A 14,579-nucleotide genomic window follows, 5' to 3' on the forward strand; every position below is an offset into this window, starting at 1 on the left:
AAATTCAACCAGGTTGACTAGAACCCACTACTCAAATAGCCACTGACATTTTCCCGAAACTTAAACAAGAGCTTGTTGCATGTTTAACACGTAATAATGATGCTTTCTTTTTTACTTGGGAGCCCAAAGAGATCAGAGGCGTGCCCCCTACAGTCATGGAGCACGTACTCCATATCTTCCCTAACACATGTCTAGTTAAACAGAGAAAGAGAGATTTTGGGATGGACCAGAATAAAATTATTCGGGCAGAAGTGGACAAGCTATTAGAGGCTGACTACATTTGAGAGGTGTAGTTCCCAAGATGGTTAGTCAACGTGGTCCTAGTGTTGAAGCTAGAAAACAAATGGAGGGTCTACATCGACTTCAGGGACCACAACAAAGTATGTCCCAAGGATTACTACCCCTTGCCAAAAATTGATGAGGTAGTCGATTCAAGTTCCGGTTGTGAGTTAATTTATATACTGGACACCTATCAAGGATATCATCAGGTGTCGCTTGCCAAGAACGACCAGGAAAATGTTAGTTTTATAATCACTGAGGGCACTTACTACTATAATATTATATCGTTCGGACTAAAAAATCCAGGTGCTACTTACCAACGACTTATTAACAAAGTGTTCAGAAAGCAGATTGAGTGAAATATGGAAGTTTATGTTGATGACATCCTTATCAAATCCCTCCAGATGGTAGATCTATGCACAGATGTGGAAGAAACCTACTAGACTTTAAGGCAATACGGATTAAAGCTCAACCACAACAAATGTTTGTTTGGATCAAAAAGCGGGCAGTTCCTGGGATACATTATGATCAAGCGAGGGATAGAAGTAACCCAAGCAAAGTACAAACCCTCTAAGACATGACTCCCCTGTTGGTGCAACCTTAGGTCAAGGTTGACCTGGTTGACCCGACTCGAGTTGACCTGACTCGAGTTGTATTTTGATGTTTGACGAGAATAGAAAAGTTGTATCTTGATGTTTGACAAGAATAGGAACTTGGGAGTGTGGGTGCAACCTTTGGTCAAGGTTGACCTGGTTGACCCGACTTGAGTTGACCTGATTCGGGAAAAGTCCAAGTATGGAGACTTGGCACGGGAAATGTCCAAGTATGGAGACTTGGCACGGAAAAGTCCAAGTATGGAGACTTGGCACGAAAAAGTCCAAGCAGGGAGCTTGGCACGGGAAAAGCCCAAGTATGGAGACTTGGCACGGAAAAGTCCAAGCAGGGAGCTTGGCACGGGAAAAGCCCAAGTATGGAGACTTGGCACGGAAAAGTCCAAGTATGGAGACTTGGCACGAAAAAGTCCAAGCAGGGAGCTTGGCACGGGAAAAGACCAAGCAGGGAGCTTGGCACGGGGAAAAGTCCAAGTATGGAAGCTTGGCATGGGAAGTCAGAGAGGGCTCGGTAGCTCGTTCTCTGAACTGGATGGAGTCGGAGAGGGCTCGGTAGCTCGTTCTCCGGACTAGGTCAGAGAGGGCTCGGGAGCTCGTTCTCTGGACCGGACGAAGTCGGAGAGGGCTCGGTAGCTCGTTCTCTGGACTAGGTCAGAGAGGGCTCGGGAGCTCGTTCTCTGGACCGGACGTGAAAGTCAGAGAGGGCTCGGTAGCTCGTTCTCTGGACCGGACGTGAAAGTCAGAGAGGGCTCGGTAGCTCGTTCTCTGGACCGAACGTGGAAGTTGGAGAGGGATCGGTAGCTCGTTCTCCGGACTAGGTCAGAGAGGGCTCGGTAGCTCGTTCTCTAGACCGAGAAGGCTTTAGGGTTTAGGGCTGGGAAGCTCTAAGGCATTGGATCGGTCTGGTGACCGATCCAGTGATACTCTGATTGTCTGGATCGGTCTGGTGACCGATCAGTAACCAAACAGAATGTTTCTGTGGGTTAACTGATCGGTCTGCAGACCGATCAGGAAACGATCAGGAGGCAGAAAAAGGTAGGGGGATCGGTCTGTGGACCGATCCACCTATAGCCTGATCGGTCCACAGACCGATCAGGCTTCGAAGCCAACTCTCATTGAGAGTTGGTTGATCGGTCTGGGGACCGATCAGGCTAGGGCCTGATCGGTCCACAGACCGATCAGGGTCCTCCTGGACCGATCAGGATGGAGCCTGATCGGTCCAGGCTTAGCCGTTGTGACTCAACGGCTAGATTTCTGGATTCTTCTTTGTCTTCTTCGCAGGTGCAGGATATAAGGCCGCTACAGTAGAAGAAGGGAAAATAACGCTTGCTGACTACGGTTCTTGCTCCTGCGATCTGAGCTTTGTTGAGCTCTCCACTGCTGAAGCTTCGTGTGAGCTTCCATCGACTGGTTTTCTAGCTGCTGTTGTTGGATCCGTGAAGTTGCTGCTTCATCAACGGACTCCAGTAAACAACAAGAAGACAAGCAAACTTGGTAGGGTGTTTTTACATTCATATTGTCCATTGTTTCTTACTCTATTCTTTGTACTCCATTATTGCTGTTACAAAAGGAATTGTGGTGAGGTTTCTCCACCTAGAAGGAGTTCTTATTAGCCGATTTTCTGGGGTCTCATCCACCGACGGATTGATAGGACTCGTCCACCTTACGGACAAGCCGAGGAATAGGAGTATCATCTCCGAACCTCGTTATATCGTCGTGTTTGAGGTTTGATCTTCTCCATTTTCGTTTCTACTCTTTATTTCCGCTGCGCTAACTCAAATTGTAGGAAGAAACGAGAATTTGGGGTCGGCTATTCACACCCCCCCTCTCTAGCCGCATCCGAAGGTCCTAACAAGTGGTATCAGAGCGATGTTGCTCTTCGACGGATTAAAACCCGGGGGAGCATGATAAGCATATAATTTACTGTCACGAATGGGCTTATCAAATTAATAAATATATATCCACTGAACCCCTTAATTAAACAATAATGTTGTAGTAACGAGCCCAGGATCGATCCGAGGAATCAACAGTATGATGTAATCTAGGATTGTCTTTTTATTCCTATATTTGGGGTTTTCGATATAAAAATGGAGTTGGGGGTTTTAAAGCTTTGAATATAAATCTACAAAGGAAAACACAGCAGTAAAGAAACTAATCTAAAGCATAACTAAAACCTACCTCTGTGCCAACAATCAAACCTTAACGTATCGTCACTCCTACATTGAGATTAAATCATTGACACACTCTTAAACTAAGGAATGAAATACAAGATGCAAATAAATCTGATCTACAACACCAATTAAAACCCTAGCTTGAATTTAAACTCTAAACACTTAACCAAGCAACAAATTAAAATTAAACTAAGCTTCAACAAAGAAAGAAATGCTAACTACTTGCATAAAAAGATAACAAAACATAAAAGTAATCTGTGCTAAACTATAAAACAGTAACAAAGCTAAATAAACCCTAACCAATCCAATCCCTCAACCAATCCATACAAGTTTCACACTCTTGCCGTCACACAAGAGTGCCAAAGTTGAGACCACCCAACTTTGGACCTCAATGGAACATCTCAATGGCGTATCAGCTCAAGGAGTGCTTAACTACACCGACGGACCACCCCCGGCGAGCTAAGAACAACCCTAAACCCACTCAAGTGCCGAAAATCTGGAAATCTGCCTCTGGATCTGATGGAAGGCTGTGGAACGCGGATGAACGTCGAGTGAAGCTCAGGAACACCGGAAGACCACCTCCGAATGTTGCTGATGGGAATCGGAGCTTGGATTTGGAGGACCACCGCCAAATCGAGCTGGAAAAGGAAGATGCCGCGAGCCAAATTCCACCGGAGAGAACACCCTCCGATGACTCCAGAAGATCGGGATGACACCGCCGAGAAGCTTACCACCGAGATTGAAGCTTGAGAGATCGATTGGAGAAGAGAAAGGGGTCGGAATCCAGAGAAATGCCGCGGGGACGAAGCTTCTGTGCGTGGAGGATTCGACGAAGGAAGCTGGGTACTATAGCTTCTGTTTTGAATCAGATCTGGATCTGAACGGACGGCTGAGATCATTCCGGGCTAAATCAACGGTGAAAAGTCATCCAAAATCCGATCCAAAGGTACTGATGTTGATCTAGGGTCTGGATCTACCCTCCCGTAGGTCGGATCGATCAGATCATCACTGGATGGCCCAGATCGGCCCAGTCTTCATTGAACGGTCCAGATTAAGTCGGGCTGGATCAATAGCTAGATGAACTCAGATCTGCATCAAAACTTCTGGATCTTCATCAATGGCTCAGATCTGCTCCCCATTAAGTTGGATCGGCCAGATCTTCAACGGATGGTCCAGATCTATCTTATTCTTGATGAACGGCCCATAATGCTTCAAAGCTTGATCTTCTCGTTTGAACTCCGATTCGAGCTCAATTTCGGTCCAAATAGATCCAAATCCAAGATCCTTTGATGCCTACAAAATAAGAATCAAATATTAGCATCAAATAACACCAAAAATAATATAATTTGCAATTAAGTCCAAAAATACACATTATGCACAAAATGTGATGTAACCATGATTTACCTATAAAATCAACCTCAAAACCATGCATAAATGAATCAAAATAATGCAGTAAAATCATGGTTATCAAATCCCCCACACTTAGCTTTGAACGTCCCGTGAAAGTAAAGAAAACTAAAAATCATCTCCATAGAAAATTCCCTAGCAATATCTAAAAGATAGTAAAAGGAATTTAAGTAAGATCATCTAAAGATCACTAACAATCACGGATACAATCCAAACAATAATCAGTAGATATAGTAGTTTCAATCCAATTGAAAAATCAAACAAGTTGCAATCTCACAAGGAATTTACCTATTCTAGCTCTCACACTCAAAATTGCATATATGTGGAGCTCTCTCAATGCAACTCACAACATTTCACTACCATAAGCTTGCTTATTTTCTAAATCTCCACCACTATAAACATAGCATACATGAATCAAAAGGAATTTATCATGAAGAATTGAAATGGAATCAAAAAGAACAATTGAAATGGATGAAATTGGCAAAAGAAAAGGCATTAATGAAGAAAATGAGAAGATGAGAGTATTGGAGGAATATACTTGATGAGTTGACCATTTGATGTAAAAAGAGATGAATACCATTTGTTTTTAACAATTCAAAGCACCAAGCTAACCTCCCATTCAATTTGATGACCAACAAAGAATCTTGATACTCTATCTTCCACTTGATACTCTCTTGATGTGCCATTTTTCAAATTTTTTTTTCATCATTGTTTTTCCACATATCACTTCCAGCACTTTGAAACTAACACAATTCAAATCACCTTATGGAGAATTTCCCTCCCCCACACTTGAAATTTGGCCGTCTCGGACAATAGAACACATCATAGACTCAAACAAAACAAACAAACTTGTAAGGAGCCGCTGTTGCTGTAAATAGAATCTGAATTCAAACATATGCAGCAACAAATTCTGCCAAAAGCGAAGAAGAACTTTCTGATCTTGTAACAGCAGAAATTTAGCTTAAAATCAGCAGCAAAACTTAGTCATTTGGGCAGAATTTTAGGAAATACAGAACTTGGCACACAACATGAAATTTCCACACGAATTGGCACACAAATATGAATTCTAGATTCGGTATCCAGCATGTCATTGTTTAATCTTTCAGCACTTCATATTGTTATTTGGTACTAAGGTAATAAGAGATTAATTGAACAAACTGCTAGGAGCAACATTCTGGAAAAAAAAAAATTCTTCATTTATGAATTGTTCCACCTTAGAAATCAGCTCCAAAATTTGCTGATCAGATTTAGGCAGCTCCAATGTTCTTTAACCCATAACAATGTATCTCAGCAGATCAACTTCAAAATTGGCAAATCAGATTCTGAACTTGGAGGATGAACAACCAACAGACCAACTTTGAAATTCAAAGATTATAGCAACCCAAATGGAAACACGCCACAATGTGGTGTCTTGGCAATTACCTCCTCGAAGTGAGTTAAACAACATCAGCAGATAATCATGGATTGCTAGGAGGAATCACCAACAATACAAAGCTTTCCTAGCAATTTAGTTCTAATTTAAACTTGCTGTTCAAGGAAATTACACCATGTGTAGATGGAAACTTAAATTCTCATTACCTCTGGACGAACATATCTTGACTGCTAATAAATATCAGCAAGAAGAAATGAATCTGAATTTGAATATGGTTCAGAAATCCTAGGTTGATGTGTAGTATCAAGTATGGAACCAAGAGAGCTTTTCTCGGATTCACATCCAATGAATTCACACAAACTGCACAGCAAACTACATTCTTACATAATTTAGCACTGTAATAATCTGTTTGCTTCATTCCAAAGTTTACAGCCAACAGTTTGAAGGTCTTCCACAGGTTTTATACCAACTTCAAACGGAAAAGGATGGGTTGATGAAGGATTAAACAGAATTTCAGCAGACATCAGTTCAATTTCATCAACAGCAACAATCCGAATTCCAGCCTCTCCATTCTGTTCATGCAGATTTCCAGAATTAAGCAATCTGAAATGTCACTAAAGATTTCATTTCACAAAGAAATATAGTGCTCATTGCTGTATAGGACTTTCAATTTGATTCATCAAGAAATCAGCCATGAAAAGTTTTCTGATTTCTGATTTTTACCATGAAAAGCTATAACCAAAATCTGTTTTCTGATTTCTATTTTTTTTTTCCAACAGTCATCCTCATTAGTTTTCATTTGTTGTGATCTCAATTCAAATCATGGAAGTATTAGCATGGAATAAGGAACATGCAGTGAAGTAACATCCACAACTTGCACAAAATACAGTAGCTTTGCTTTGTATCAACTGCTGAAGTTGTACTCATCAGCTTTGCTTTGAATTGAAGCTTTCATCATTCCAAAGCCAACTGAACTCTTTTACCGAGCTTAGTTCTTCATGCTTCAAAGCTTGAGATCCTTCATTGAAGAATATAAAAATTCTGAAACTTTGTTTCAGATCAATCTCAAACAGATCTGGTACAACTTCAATGAATTGAATGATTTCAGCTTCTATAATACCTTCATTTCTATTTTGGATCAGAACCCTTATATGCATCCTTCATTTATTCTTGTAAAAATCTTCAAAATCCAAAATCAAAGATTGCATCTCAGATTTAAGTCTTACAGAAATCTGCATTTCTGTTTACAATTACCACTGTTCTTGTACCAAATTTCTGGCATTGCCTTCATTACTCCTTTTTCAGATCTTTGATTACAATAGGGACTGTTTCTTGAATGAAATGGTTCACACCAATTTAAATTCAACTCCTAATTCCTCAAGCTCAGATTTCAAACAGCTCAAAAATACCATTTCAGCAACTCACGATTTTGGGCTTCTAGCAGTTTTTGAAATCGAAAATCTGTACAAATCAATTGTAGAAGACCAAGAAAGAAGGGAACACCATTTGTTACTGAAAATGCAATACCTTTACTTGAATTTCTCAATGATTTGAGAATTTAAAGAGAAAGTTGGCACAAAAGTGGCACATAGCAATAGCTCACTTGGCCTTTTCATTGATCACTAAGCCCCATAAGGAACTAGGCACATAGTAATCGAAACTCTCCCTTCCCTTCTTGAATTCCAATCATTGAAACTGTCCAAGATTTTCAAAATTGAACTTAAGCTCTTGATTCTGTTTATTTAACAGCTTGAGTTCCCAACTTTGGAATCTTATAAATTTCAAGCTTAAGTCATTCAAATTAGGTTCACTATAAGGTATCAATTAGTACTAGAGTGATAGGAATTGATTTCTATCTGTTGATGTCTAGAGCTAGCATGAGATGTCTAAATTATGAGCCAATAGAATATGAGCTTCATGTAACTGAGAAAATTAGAACTACCTTAGTTGAGAGGTTTTTAATTTCACATGAATTCTAAACTCTCAATTACATTTCAAAACTTCCTCAACAGCAATTGAACTTTTCACAATCACAAATCTCATTTCTGTAGATTTTACAAAGTACCATTGAATTGATAGGACTGGAATTCAATTAGTATTCTAAACAAAAACACCAAGAAAAGTTAGCACAAAACAGGGTTGAGATGTCAAGTTATGAATCTCTGAATTACTATCAATTCCTGTTTATAGCTTCCACTTCCAGTTTCTTCCTATGCAGATGACATTTGTTGTTCAAACAACTTAAAGATTGCATTTCTATTGCTTAACTACAGAATTGAAACAAGGCTAATGAAGCATCCATGTGCAGAATTGTACAGCTTCGAAAACTCTGCAGCTTCCAATCTACTGCTCTGAATTCTGCAGAAATGAAAATTGCTACTGTATTTTGATACATCATCTGATACACAACAGTTTCCAGCTTCTAATCATGCAAGAATTGAAAAGGAAACGACACCAATTGACAATAGACATGTAGGACTTCTCTTGAGGTTTATTGATATTGATAAATCAGAATTTCCCACCAACCAATTGATGCTAAAAACTTTCCATTAATGTATCATTCCAACAAACCAACCAAATTATGCCTCTCAACTAAATTGTTAGCTTCCTATCCTGCATTGTACTTAGCATATTCAATCTAACATATTAATCTCAAAACTCCTAATCTCCATGAACTTTGAGCATATGTAATCCCACACACTTAAATCTTTGTCCATCTTATCAATCAAACTCACCAAGAATTCAAACAAAACTCTCAATAGAAACATGACAAGCAAAGATGTTCAAAGATTAAAATGTTAGATGAGAATATTTCAAGAAAATTGTTGGAAAAGAAATGGGAAAAATGAATTAGGATTTGAAATAGACAAAAGAAAAGAGTTCAATGAAAATTATCCTTCCTTTTCATGCATCCATATGCTATTGTGACTTTGAAAAGAAGCCAAGCAAGTTCTAGAGTTTAATTTGCTATGAGTGCATGCCACACAACAATTAAATAAAATGTAGGCTTTAAGTGGTCCTCTCTAGGTATTTTCATGCTAACAAGCTTAATCGATCAAAATAGATTCCACCACCATTTTAACCAATTACATGTAAGAAAAACATCCAATCATGTCACATGACCTAAAATTGATGATCAAATTTAAGAAGCTTTTACCATCTTAAAAATATTACTAGAAAATTCCCATGAAGAATTTATTCAAAATAAAATGCTATGTAAACTAAACAAAATGTAAAGTATGTAAGCAAAATGCAAAAACAAAGTGCAAACGCAAAGTATAGAACTAAAGAAATGTATAACGAATTTATTAACAAAGCATGAATTAAAATGCAAAAGAAACGAAATTGAAACCAACTCCCCTTTCATTTCTCGGTGGTTGAAGAAGATTTAGAAGAAGTAGCCACCCCGGAAGTTGAGTAATCATGGTTCCAATCAAATCCTTCTTATTACTCATTTTTCCTTTCACCATTCTCTCCGGAGGTCTAAGTCGGTTCAGTTTTAGCACCCACTCCGAGAACTTGTGTTCTCCTACAACATCAATAAAAGAAAATACCTCCCACACGCATGTGGGATAAAAGAAAATAGGAGAATATTAGTGTGGGTAAAATATATATCAAGAATTGCATCACAACTAATAAAATCAACAATTGGTACCTCAATAAAATTCTCTGAAAAATTACACAAAATACTCACCTTGTCATCTTGAGAGGTACCTGGAGTGGTGTTTGTTACCTCTTTCTCCTCAAATAAATGCTCAGACTCCAGTTCTGGTGAATGTTCAACTTCATGTAGTGATTCTTGGGTGCTTGGCTCCATAGCACAAGTCCCTACACTTACATCCTCTATTCTTGGTGATTCTTGAGGTAATGCTTCCAGTAAGCAATCCCCTACACTTAAATCATTTTCTGCAACAAAACCTGCATCATTAATAACATCTAGAGCAACATCATTAGTAGTAGAATCAAAAATAGGTTCAACTACATCATCACAACAATAAAAAGTAGATAAAGAATCTAGTGAAGAAGTAGATGCAGTGTTAGGCCTGACAAGAGCTCCACAATCCAACTCCTCACTGGCATTTTGTGTTGGTAATTGGTTGATGGATGATGCAATTTGATCTAACTGACTCTGAATATTCTGTATCCTTGTAAATTGTTGCTCTTGATGTTCTCTCATTTGTTGCATAACTTCATTGCATTTCCACATTGATTCTTCAATTTGTTCTTGTGCATCCTCATACCTATTCCGTTGCTCCATAGGTAGGTAGGATTGATAAAACTGAGTCTGAGGCTGATAAAAATAATTCTCCATCCCATCTCTAAAATACTGATGATATGGATCCATGGTCAAATAAATCTCCTGTTCTTACACTGAAACACTAGTAAATAAAATCAGAAGACTCAGGAATAAATACAATCAAACACATGGATATATAAACATGAAAACAATCAAACAACAATCCTAAAATTACCAAACATTGCATATTAATATTTCCCCGGCAACGACGCCAAAATTTGATAAGCATATCATTTACTGCGTGTCACGATTGGGCTTATCAAATTAATAAAATGTCTTTTCCACTGAACCCCTTAATCAAACAATAACGTTGTAGTAACGAGCCCAGGATCGATCCGAGGAACCAACGGTAGAATGTAATTTAGGATTGTCTTTTATTCCTATTTTTTGGGATTTTCGATATAAAAATGGAGTTGGGGGTTTAATGCTTTGAATCTAAATCTAACAAATGAAAGCACAACAAATAAAAAGATTACTCTAATGCATAAATGAAATCTACTTGTGTGCCAATAATCAAACCCAAACGTATTGTCACTCTACGTTGTGATTAAATTATTAACACACACTTAAACTAAGATTGAAATAGCAAATATCAAATTAAATCTGATCTAAAGCAAAATGTAAACCCTAACTTAAAACTTAAACTCTAAACAATTAATCAAGCACAACTTAAACTCAAATTAAACTACAACAAGGTAAAGAAATACTAAATTACTTGCATAAAAACATAACAACCATTAAAAGAAACAAGTTCTAAGCTACAAAACAATAATAAAAGTAAACTAAACCCTAACCAATCCAACTCACAATCAATTTACTCAAGTTCCACACTCTTGCCATCACACAAGAGTGCCAAAGTTGAGACCACCCAACTTTGGACCTCAGTGGAGAATCTCAGTTGCGTCTCAGCTCAAGGAAGGCTCAGCTACACCGACGGACCACCCCCGGCGAGCTAAGAACAACCCTAAACCCACTCAAGTGCCGAAAATCTGGAAATCTACCTCTGGATCTGATGGAAAGCTGTGGAACGCGGATGAACGTCGAGTGAAGCTCAGGAACACCGGAAGACCACCTCCGAATGTTGCTGATGGGAATCGGAGCTTGGATTTGGAGGACCACCGCCAAATCGAGCTGGAAAAGGAAGATGCCGCGAGCCAAATTCCACCGGAGAGAACACCCTCCGATGACTCCAGAAGATCGGGATGACACCGCCGAGAAGCTTACCACCGAGATTGAAGCTTGAGAGATCGATTGGAGAAGAGAAAGGGGCCGGAATCCAGAGAAATGCCGCGGGGACGAAGCTGCTGTGCGTGGAGGATTCGACGAAGGAAGCTGGGTACTGTAGCTTCTGTTTTGAATCAGATCTGGATCTGAACGGACGGCTGAGATCATTCCGGGCTAAATCAACGGTGAAAAGTCATCCAAAATCCGATCCGAAGGTACTGATGTTGATCTAGGGTCTGGATCTACCCTCCCGTAGGTCGGATCGATCAGATCATCACTGGATGGCCCAGATCGGCCCAGTCTTCATTGAACGGTCCAGATTAAGTCGGGCTGGATCAATAGCTAGATGAACTCAGATCTGCATCAAAACTTCTGGATCTTCATCAATGGCTCAGATCTGCTCCCCATTAAGTTGGATCGGCCAGATCTTCAACGGATGGTCCAGATCTATCCTATTCTTGATGAACGGCCCATAATGCTTCAAAGCTTGATCTTCTCGTTTGAACTTCGATTCGAGCCCAATTTCGGTCCAAATAGATCCAAATCCAAGATCCTTTGATGCCTACAAAATAAGAATCAAATATTAGCATCAAATAACACCAAAAATAATATAATTTGCAATTAAGTCCAAAAATACACATTATGCACAAAATGTGATGTAACCATGATTTACCTATAAAATCAACCTCAAAACCATGCATAAATGAATCAAAATAATGCAGTAAAATCATGGTTATCAGAGCACAAGCTAGAGAATGGATCTACTTGGAGAAGACATCACGATTCCACCCTTCTACGATCGCGACGACTTCGCGTATTGGAAGGTAAGAATGAAGTATTTTCTTATGACTAACCTAGTGAATTGGAATTGTAGGACCGTTGGGCCGGTTAGAAGGGGGGGTTGAATAGCCCTGAATAAAACATAAGCCTTTCTCGGACAATTAAGCTAACACTTGAAAAATAGATTAAGCAGAAAATAAAGCATAAAAACGAGGCACCGGATTTGACTTGGTTACAACCGGGGAGGTTGTTAATCCAAGGAAGATGGTTGCACTAAGAACTCCTTCAGGCGGAGAAGCCTCGTTTACAGCAGTGTAGGCACAAAAAGAATGAAGCTAATCAAAGCAGTGGAAGCACACAAGTGTTGTTACAATTTTTTAACTGATGAAAAGCTTCTGGACCAAGGCTATATTTATAGCCTTGGTCGGGGTGCCTGGAAGGGCTCCGGGCGCCCTGGGGGGATAAAGTTTTATCCCCCAACGTTCAGATCGCGTAAATCACGATCTTGGTCAAAATCAGGGTCCGGACGCCCGGAAGCATTCCGGGTGCCCCGGACAGCTCCGGGCGCCCCGGAGCAAAAAGTCAACTACGGTTGACTTTTTGTCCGGGGCCACTTCTCCGTTAAGTCCCCGTCTCGGTCCGGGTCTTCTGCTCCGGATCCGCTTGATTGGGTGATCTCTGACATCCGGAATAGGGCTCACCCGAACCCATCTTCTGGTCTTCTCGAGCATACTTCCCTCCAGCTTCTCGTCCCTCGGAATTGCCGCGTGTCCCTTCTCGTCCACCAGCGTACTCATCCGCAGACTTCGTCCCTCGATCGCACCCCGTGCCGACCTTCGCGCTAGCTGCGTCTCTTGCTCCCCGAGCAATCTTCCGCTCCGGCTTTCGTACCTCGGAACCATCGCGCGCACTTCCTTCTCGTCTGCCGGTGTACTCTTCCGCAGCGCCTCATCCCTCGGACGCACCGCGTGCCGTCCTTCTCGCTAGCTGCGTCTTCCGCTCGAGTACCTGTGCTCCTAAGCTCCTGCACACTTAGACACAAGGTTAAATACAACGCAGGACCTAACTTAACTTGTTGATCACACCAAAATAACCTTGGGGTTCCAACAATCTCCCCCTTTTTGGTGTGATCAACCCAAGTTAAGCTAGGGTCAACAATAGATATGAAATTAATTGCAATAATTGTTGGTGCGGGAAGCATCCGACGATCGAACCTATGTTTTGATTATGTCAAAGGGTTCAAAGTTAAGGTGTTTTGGTTTCTAATATGTTGAACAAGTTTGCAGGAAAGTCCTAAGTGGAACTTAGGCATAAGTCCTAGCTGCGGTTAGGCAAATGGAAAACCCTAGGGGGTGGTAACCCTAGGTCCTAGGGGGTGGTAACCCTAGGTAGAGGAAAACCCTAGGGGGTGGTAACCCTAGGTCATAGGGGGTGGTAACCCTATGCGGAAAGTCTTGGCAGGTCGATGGCTTCAGGCAAAAGTCCTAGGGGGTGGTAACCCTAGGTGAAAAGTCCTGGTGTCGCGAACCAGGTGAAAGACTGGACTAGCCGGGGAAGCGGATGTCCAGCAGAAAGTCCGGAAGCATCGGGTGCTGAGCAAAAGTCCAGTCGATCTGGAGGATCGGCTGGCAACAGGTAAATCTCCTGAGTGGAGTAGGTGAGGACGCGTTCCCTGCAGAGGGAACAGTAGGCGTCGGGTCGACCTAGGGTTTCCGGCTGGAAATCCAAAGTCAGACTCGGACAGTCCGAAGACTGTCGTTTATTCCTTACTATGTTTTATCATATTCTAACACTGTCTTGCAGGGTACTTTGCTCGGACTAACCTTTGTTTGCAGGTGAGGAACCTGCTGGAAAAAGAGTGTCCGGGCGCCTGGAATGGATCAGGGCGCCCGGAGGTCCGGGCGCCCGGGACCAAAGTTTATCCCCTGCGCGACTTCGCCACGTGGAGCATCCTGGTTGGTTGGCCACGTTACACTCCAGGCGCCTGGAAGGGATCCAGGCGCCCGGAACCGCATATAAAAGGAGGGTTGAGGTGCAGCTTCGAATAGAACAACTTTCCAAAGCGATCTTCTGCAATGTGCTGCGAATACGACCATCCTGAAGTGCTGCAAGTACACCCCGACGACCCGGAGCTCAGTCTTTTCAATTCTACATTGTTGTTGGTATATTTTATTAGTTATTGTACTTGTAATCTGTAACTATTTAATGGATTTATAGTTGTTGCCCACCGAAAGCGATCAAGGATCGCGGGCCTTCGAGTAGGAGTCGCCTTAGGCTCCGAACGAAGTAACTCCTTCGTGTCTGTGTCTCTTTACTTAATTTCCGCTGCATTAACTCTTACGTTTTACGATTCCGATAATCGAACGATTTTAGCCACGAGCGCTATTCACCCCCCTCTAGCGCGGTCTCGATCCAACAATAATATGCAACATGATAGA

The sequence above is a fragment of the Zingiber officinale genome, chromosome 11B, assembly GCF_018446385.1.
Source record: "Zingiber officinale cultivar Zhangliang chromosome 11B, Zo_v1.1, whole genome shotgun sequence".
Lineage (NCBI taxonomy): Eukaryota > Viridiplantae > Streptophyta > Magnoliopsida > Zingiberales > Zingiberaceae > Zingiber > Zingiber officinale.